A 6,000-nucleotide genomic window follows, 5' to 3' on the forward strand; every position below is an offset into this window, starting at 1 on the left:
GCATTAAAGGAGACATTTCCTTTTTCCATTGACTGTGGAGGGATTCTAAGGGGATTTTGCACCACAGGCTAAGGTTAACCTTTGTGAACACCATCTGTAGTTTATTTTTAGATGCACAATTTGGAGACGAGTGTTATGTGATCATAAATAGTTAATGTTCGTGGGCAGGCAGTCCGTAAGAAAACAGAGCTCATATCAAGAAGGAAATGCAGCACTGTGGGCCAGTAAATACTGCTATACCATACCCACACTATCATTAAGGCCTTACTGAGGTCTTTGTGAGATCACAGATAAAAGTGGCAGAGATGATTGACTAAGGCAGGGAAATAGCTACAGTTTCTATTTGGGCACAAGAAGCACCTTTTGTCTGAATTCTTGCATTGCTTATATTTAGCTTTTGAGGACTACCTGGGCATCCACAGACCTTTCGAAGCGGCTAGACCAAGGACCTGGGCTGTGATCAGGACTGCATATTAGCATATGAATGGTCATGCTTCTGATAAAGAGAGTGGCATCATAATCGCTATGTCACTGTAGCTGTGTCTGGTATCTGCCACAGCTAGGGATATTGTAAGGCTGTAATTATGGCTTTTAGGAGCTTACCACCATTTTCCAGAAAACATCCACCTACTGTGCCAGTGATAGCTTTCAAACTTGAAGGATAAGGAACTAAACCAAATACTTCTGAATAGATAGAAACCACTACCCCAAAGCTTCACACTCTGTTCACACGGTGAGTTAAGGAAGCTATGAAAGCAAAATAGCAGAGCTGGAATTTTATACAGTTCAGTAAGAGTGTCACAGGCCACCAAAAATTGCTTGTAAGTTCAATATAATTTGGAAAAGGAAGGAAGAATTTAAATTAAAGCTGGGAAGAGGTAACATTTATTAGTCATAGAGGACTTTTCTCTGTGAAATGGAAGGTTATACTCCTTTTACACATGGAATGGTTTTTTGTCTAACCAAAAGGGAGAACCACTTGAAAACACAGCATGATATGAATCAGTGGTCAGTAGTTGGCAAGTATACCATATTTAATTTTACTTTCAACATTTTCCCCTTCACCCCACCCGGAGTTTTTATGCTAGCTCTGAAGTACTGAGATAGTTACTCTGCTGTTTCAAATTCCCACTTCATCTAGACAGTAGCCAGAAAGTATGACGTGAACAGCCAATATGAAAATTGCCAATAAAACAATGGGTTTGGGCTGTATTTCCATCTCTATGAGAGCACTAAAGGTTAAATGCATTTTCATAAGTATTTGTACCAGAAAAGCTTATATTTTCCTAGACAGTGAAATCTGCCATGTGCGAAGATCTATATATCATCTAGGTCACAAAGTATTTAAAAAAGCAATACTTCCTGTGTATGCTTAAACAAATGATACTAATCCTTCTTAACTGACTATATGCATATGTGCATATGTGAGCATATAGCCCATATACAGTGTAATATAATGAATAACAGAATGTGTAGTACACTAATCAGACTATTTTTATACTAATTGGTTTGACATTTTTAAAGCTGTTTACAAGGAAAAAGAAGGGAGAAAGCTTTTATTACTTGTAGAACTCATCCTAAAGATATATCAGGAGGATAGATATGAAGTATTGAAGCAGTGTAACTGTGCCAGAGCTGATCAGGATTCAAGTCCTGAGCTACAAAAACAGGAGAAGGAAGAGAGAAGCCCAGATACTTGGCTGACCAAACGGAGTTCTAGAATCTTTACCACCAGCACTGCACTGGTGAATGTTAGAAACACTGAGTCATCCTCTGTAACTCACTAAGGAAATACCATGTTTGCTGTGATAATAGACATTAAAGCAGGTAAAAGAAGAAAAGAAAGATGATCTCTTGAACTTTTCAACAAAATACCTGATTGCTGTTGGGCTGTTGTTTCTTCTCATAAGGACTCCTGTTTTTAGAGGCTGCCCCATCTCTCCTCTGTCTGTCTAACGTGTCAGAGGCAAGACAGATGGAACAGGTTATCAGTGGCCAGTATGGTCAACTTAGCTTTTTAACATACTCTTCGTAGCTACATCATCTGACACTACACTTTGGGGTTTCTCTGAAATCTGGACATGTGCTATACCATTGTTTCAAGACATATCATGTGGGAAAAGTCAATATATAACCAGAAACCTAATCACTGTCATTTAAAATATCCCAGACTACCTACAGTTTCTTTAAAAAAAAAAAAAAAAAAAAAAAAAATCAGAGACAAATTGTAAAATCTTAGCTAATGGAAATGTTTCTAATATAAATACCAATGACACATCTCAAGGGCTTCTGGGCCATTAAAAGAATGGAAAGTTTTATTGTGAAATGATGACAAGAAGAAAAATGTTATCATTCTGACTCGGGTTAAAGCTATTAGGAAGCCTGAAACCCTGAAACCAATGGAAAAAGACAAGTCAGGTTCTAATATTACTTCCATCATTGCTTTTATATGTACCAAAGCCACATGCTGTTCCATTGACATAACATTGTACACAAAGGTGTTTCATTAGAGCATAAGAACTTCCATCTATGAGACACCATTTTCCTAGTCTTTAACAAGTGTGTAATGTTTACTTGCATGAGTAGGCTTACTAGTCTTCTTGGTACAATTCATACAGGCCAGGATGGGGTCCTGAGTAGGGATATTTTCTCCTGTGGTCCCCTTTTAAGTATATTCTATGCATACTGTAACAATTCCCATTTCCATGGCCTTTTGTTCCTGTATTTGCAGCAAGGGAGCAAATACATGACTGTTTCTGCTAGCTTCAGCTAGGAGAAAAGATATGATTTGAATGATGGGAAGACATCAGATTTCTGCCTAACTTTTCCTCAGGTAATGTCAGTTTGGTTCATATGTGCGTGTTTAAACTCTATCAACAAATAGAAGAAGAAAAGCAATGATTAAGTATTTGCGAAACATAAAGCAGACATTTAAAGGGGAGTCATTAAAGACAAAGACAATTAGTCAAACTAAAAAAACAAAACACTGAGATATGTATGTCTAGCCTAGATACACACAGTAGCTGCAGTCTGGAAGCATTTATCCTTGGATTACTTTTTATCTATTAATAACATTTGAAAAATGATTCTTACCATAAAGTTATTTTCATGAGGTAAGTATAATGTAAAAAATTGTGCAGAGTCTGAAATGTAAATAAGAGCTATGGATGGTACTTGAAGAACTCTCCATACATTGCAGTCTCTGGACTAAGGTAGTTCCTAAAAGAATTTTATTCCTTAAAAATTAAGAAAAAAATAATCAAGCTTGTCAATTCTGAACAATAGAGGAAAGTGGATTTCTTTTATTTTCTTTGGTATGACTACCTTTATGTAGAGATGAAGGGCACTTGAAAAGAACAATTAGATGCACAAGGAATAATCTAAAATGATATGCCCTGAAAAAGCATGTTATTCATAGCCTGATCCAAAGCTCATTAAAAACAGCTGGAGTCCTCTCACTTGTCTGACTGCATTTTGAATCGGAGCCCTAGCCACAAAGAAGTACAAAATCATGCATATTTGACTGCTAGTAGCTGGTTTTCTTTTTCCTGAATCGTAGAAAACTGCATGATCAGATCAACAGTGAGAGTATCGTAACGAGAATGGTGAGGGAAAAAATCCCAGAAGAGTATATGATGTGGCAAGTCACATTCATTAAAAGATCAAAAACAAAGGAGAGTGCATAAATCAAGAGGCAGCCTCAGTCTGAGCTCTGGCTGTTAATGCAGGTTTTATTGCAACTCTTTTCTGTGACTTTCAATAAAAAAAAGCATCTGCTGAACTATCAGCAGTATTTGATATGTACACTTGCCCCCGAGACACAGAGCACCTTCTGAAAGAAATGTGATCACCCCTGAGCAATTTGACCTGTTGAATCTTTTACTGCATTCTAAAAGAAAAATATGTTCTATGTAATTCAATCATTTTCCCACATCTTTCTTTCTTTCTTTTCTCCTTTTAACATTAGAGTTTAGGATGTTATTGGTTCCTAAATCAAAAGCACACATATTGTTTATAAGACAGGACACATAAGAGGAAACCTGCAGATGCAGAACAGTAGCAATGTGAAATATAGAGCTTCTGCATTTATATTGAGATTATGGCTTCTTAACTATTGTCTCTGTAAGCCTTTTGTTACTACAATAATGGAAATGAAGTAGAGATGTGTGCCTTTCAACATTTCAAAAGATAGGCAGTATTCTGTTAACCCAAATATGTTTCCAATCTACTTTTCTGTCAGTCTGCTCTGCTTTTGAGTCTGTAGCCTGCATAGGAAGATACTTTCTTCTTCCTGCATGAGTAACTTGAATAGAACAGAATAGGATTGCTGTGCAAAATATTTGGTGCTTCTTGATAAACAGACAAGGAAAACACTCATCATAAACAGAGTCGATATCCTGGCACTACAGGAGACACAGAAAAGCACTGTCCTCAAGCAGCCCTTCATCTTTTTGCTGTGTGGTCTGCTGTCAGCTTCTCAGCAGTATGCTGGTTGTGGAACAGGACCATCAGAAGCGTGAATATGGTGGCAAGCCCGATGAAATGAAGGGCAAAAATGACCGTTATCTTCAGGCATGAGAAGAGATATAACATTACTAAATCCTGAGGAATCAAGTACTTGTGTGGATTACTTGCAAATAGGCCTGTTAAGGATACATAAGTAAATCTCTCCAAATACACATAATTAGCACAGTACTTCACATCTCTAGCTGTAACCAATAATCATCACCAAAACACTTTAAAACAAGTTCCTCTTCTGGCAACTTTGAGCTTTTTGTGTGTGAATTGATTTGTAAAACTAAAGACAAAGCTAGGATAGGTAAGACAGTAGAGGGAGGGTTGAGGGCCAGCAAGGCTGTTTTGCTCATTTATCGAGAGAATTATAGAGCTAACAACAGCCAGCACGAAAATAAATATACAAGAAATTTGGTAGTGAGAGCTACCTCAGATGTAACTGCGTTTCTTCAATGAGCAGGATGGATTTAAAACCACGTTTACAAACCAGAAGGCTAGAGTTTACAGCTGTAGTAAATGACACTTTGAAATAATACATACTGGTGAGACAAACATGAGGCTGTCCAGTAACTCTGCTCTCACTACTACAGCCCAAATTAAACCGTATTATTGCTACGGGATGATTTACTCTCTCTGAGCTGTTAAGTTTCACTGTTTTTTGTTGAAACAAGTTGTTGGTAGAAAGACACAAGTGGAAGGCTGCTCAAGAGAAGTGAATGCTGTCAGCCAAGAGTTTAGCAGAAAATAGTCAGTGTATGTGCTGTTTACAAGCTTAATTGTGAACTCAGGTAGAAAATCATATCTATATGCTCTAAAATAAAGACTGAGAGAAAAGTGATGTACAGCTTAAACAAATTACCTTTGACTTGAAAAAGTGCCTTAATAGTCATCTTTTTGCAATAGGGGTGCTGGCTGAAAGAGATGTGGGTAGGGAAAACATGTGATTAGATGTCTCCCATTTTATTTCAGAAAGCTGATATTTAATTTTTCTTGTTAATAAACAGAAAAAAATCAAATATAATTCACTGTGTAATTCTCCTGTCTCCAGATGGAATAAAATATCAATTAGTGTAGTCTTGTAACTTAAAATAAGTTAAAATAATACAATATGTATTACCTATAAAGGTAGCAAACCTAACAACTTCTAAACAAATCTGCAAGACTGACTTACTATAAACTGATATTAAAAATGCTTACTAATAATTCTCTAAACCAGTGTGAAATCACATTTTATTCAGAATAAGACATTAAATAAAGCATAGAAGTATATTTGTTAGAAATGTGACAATCCAAGACAAAGAAAGAATTGTGTGCCTGAATTGTCCAACACTTTGCAAATTTATCAGTTATAAAAGAAAATGACTTGTCTCATAATTACATTAAAAATAACTACACGTAGAAAAAATGACGAGACTTTTCTGACTTCAAAATACTATCAGAAAAGCACTTTTAGTCATGATATAAAGACTGGGATTATGGCATCAC

The sequence above is a fragment of the Opisthocomus hoazin genome, chromosome 8 (assembly GCF_030867145.1).
Source record: "Opisthocomus hoazin isolate bOpiHoa1 chromosome 8, bOpiHoa1.hap1, whole genome shotgun sequence".
Taxonomy (NCBI): Eukaryota; Metazoa; Chordata; class Aves; order Opisthocomiformes; family Opisthocomidae; genus Opisthocomus; species Opisthocomus hoazin.